The sequence below is a fragment of the Fukomys damarensis genome, unplaced genomic scaffold, assembly GCF_012274545.1.
Source record: "Fukomys damarensis isolate Sample0158 unplaced genomic scaffold, DMR_v1.0_HiC HiC_scaffold_32894, whole genome shotgun sequence".
Taxonomy (NCBI): domain Eukaryota; kingdom Metazoa; phylum Chordata; class Mammalia; order Rodentia; family Bathyergidae; genus Fukomys; species Fukomys damarensis.
In genome coordinates this window covers 968-3,732 of record NW_022933806.1, presented here as the reverse complement: position 1 = coordinate 3,732, position 2,765 = coordinate 968, and the positions used below count along the sequence as shown (strand labels likewise).

The 2,765-nt window shown below is 42.1% G+C and overlaps 1 pseudogene; it reads right to left on the bottom strand.

Moving 5' to 3' along the window:
- Positions 1–60: 60 nt before the first annotated feature.
- LOC104866026 lies at positions 61–2,368 on the bottom strand (annotated as a pseudogene).
- Between the last annotated feature and the right edge of the window lie 397 nt (positions 2,369–2,765).

Sequence of the window (2,765 nt, the reverse complement as noted above, 5' to 3'; positions counted from 1 at the left end):
TTTTTTTTTTTTTTTTAAAGCAGAGCCTTTCAACTCAGGACAAATACGTACTGCCCCGGGATTAATTAAATCAACATTACTTACTTCTGGCCTGATGGAATATTGTGAAATGTAATACAACAGGCAAGAACAGGTATTTGGAATCCAGTAATATTGTTTAACTTACATTCTGAGTGTGTACATAAATTGTGTTCTGTAACTTCTGCTATAATCGCAATATCTGTATCTGAAAAGTGACACAAGTTTTATCAAGGAAGCAGCTGCTTTGTTTTAAATTCCATGTAACACGCTCAGATTCTAGGTCTTGCCTCTTTAACTTAAGTCATAGTTCTTGTGTGTTTTGGTCAGCATACACACTTCTCATTTTGTCGGATGTACACAGCCAATGTGGGGATTTTTTTAACTACCAGCTAGTTCAGAAAGCTAAACTGACTCCATGATTATGACAAAGTCTGACCCAAAATTTTAATTTGTAATTTAGCATGCATCTCATGCAATTTGGGGAGCATCAAACTAAATTTACATTTGTCAGAAGCCCTGTTACAGTTTAATACACATTAAGTAAAATGTGCACATTTTTAGTGTTGATGGCAAATGCAGTTATGACCTTATTACACGTTTGGCGTTCTTTAAGAAAGCATACTAAGCTTTAATACAAAAATATTTAGGTTACATTTAACTTGTGCTTAGGTACTAATGAAAGTTTGTTCGTGTTTCATCTCATACATTCTCTCTTAAGGTATGGCCATCTCCTGTACGCTTGGGGCAACCTTTGGCTACGTGGCTGGCCTTTTTGTTTCACCCCTGGTTATACTGGAATAGAAAGCAATTTATGTTCAAGAACAATTAACTGGAGCAAAGGGAGAAGATATTTCTTTGTGCAGATTCCGTAAGGACTGTGCAGAAATGCATATGGTTAAAGCCAAGCAGTTCCATTTACAGCATTGTTTTGTTTTGCTTTGTTTTTAATGTAGTTTAAACATGATATGATTGTAACTTTTTAAACTATGAAAACCCTCAGAGATTGTACTTTCTAGTTGAAATAAAGTATAATTGATTGTGGCTTCAGGTTCTGTTTGCTGCTCCTTAGACTCTAAGGAACATTCTTAATGAAATTTATAGAATTCTGAGGATGGTTTTTGGGTTTTTTTCTTCAAGTTTGAAACTGCTTCATTACAAGAAGTCTTGGTATTGCTGTAGCATTTCATATGCTTTCTGAGGCAAACTGACAGTTTTCTTGGCCATTGAAGTTGTTTTTCACTTAATCAAACAACAGTTTATATATCTTGATCCTATTCTCTTTTTGAACTGTATGTTTCTTTGGAGTTAAAATGGCTATGATAACCTCATCAAAACAATCTTCATTCCCTTCTAGGTTAAAGCTGAACATTGCACATAGTTGCTGCATGCTCCTATCTCTTTTGCTAGTTTCTGACTTGTTCCGCAATATAGGTTTTTCTTTCATATCATTCAGTCTTGCTGAAGTTTTGGGGTCATCTCGGAGATCACCCTGAGTTCCTATTAATAAAAAGGGTACATTTGGTGCATATTCCTTAAGTTCTAGTACCCACTCTTCTTTCACATTTTGAAACGTGGCTTGACTGCGGAGAAGCATATGAGGAAGACATCAGTCATTCGATAGCATAAAGGCCTCAGATGGTCATAGTCTTCCTGCCATGTCATAGAATCCTAGGAGGTACTGCTTGTAGCCCACAGTGAAGCTGATGGAATAGAGGTCGAAGATGGTGGGCGCTTACCCCTCTAGGAAGGTGTCACTAGTGTAGCTCCTGAGCAGGCATGTGTTACCCATGCCCCGTTGCCCGCTACCATGCACTTGGGCATCAGTGCACCAGACCCATGAGCCATCCTGTGGCTGGCCAGCCTCTGAGCATGGTCCCTGTGTACCCCCTTGCCAGCTGGACTCAGCCCCAGCATGCCTGAGGGGCCACTGCCATCACCCCCCGGGCCCCATGCAGCAGAGGGGAGGGCAGAGGGCGATGGGCCCAGGGCAGAGCCGCCACCTCTTCCTCAGTGGCTGCCGCCCAGGTCCCCAGGTCATGCCTGCTGTCGCTGCTACTTGCCCAGGCCCTTTCCATGGCCCAGCCATCAGCTTATTTTCTAAGTCTTGCTTCCCGTCTTTATTAGTTCACCTTGTGCTGTCATAGCTCACAGGAGACCAGGACTCAAGGAAGGGGCTCTGGTAATGTACCCTTGTCCCCTTTCCCTGTTGCTTACACACTCTTGAAAACAGCATAATGAGCTGGTACACCAAGAGCTTGTGTTAGCAAAGGCTGCTGGTGCCCAAAGTGCCAGCAGCCAGGGTAGATGAAAGATCACAGGCACACAAAACTGCCAGAGCTGGGGGTAATTACACAAAATACCACTGACACAAAAGCATCCAGTAGTCAACCTTTGTAACACTGAAGATGACTGGCAGGAACCATGGAGAGTGATGGAGATTTGCAAGGAGCTACTATCTCCAGTGGCTAAAACACTTCCAAAGGCCTGCTGGTAGTTGCTTGATCTGAGTATAAAGAAGGGGCATTGACACTAAGGAACTGATGGTGGTACTCAAAGCCCAGAGCTGGTAACACTGAGATTTTTCCAATTTATGATTTTAATATGAATTGAATGAGAATCCCCAAGTGATTGGTACCTCGGAAGTCCTAGGAGGACCTTCCCATTTAGAGCGTCCTGAAGATGATAGCAATGTCATTAGCAGGCTCAAGAATCAGCTTAAACCTGATGTTCATTTCACCTGTGTT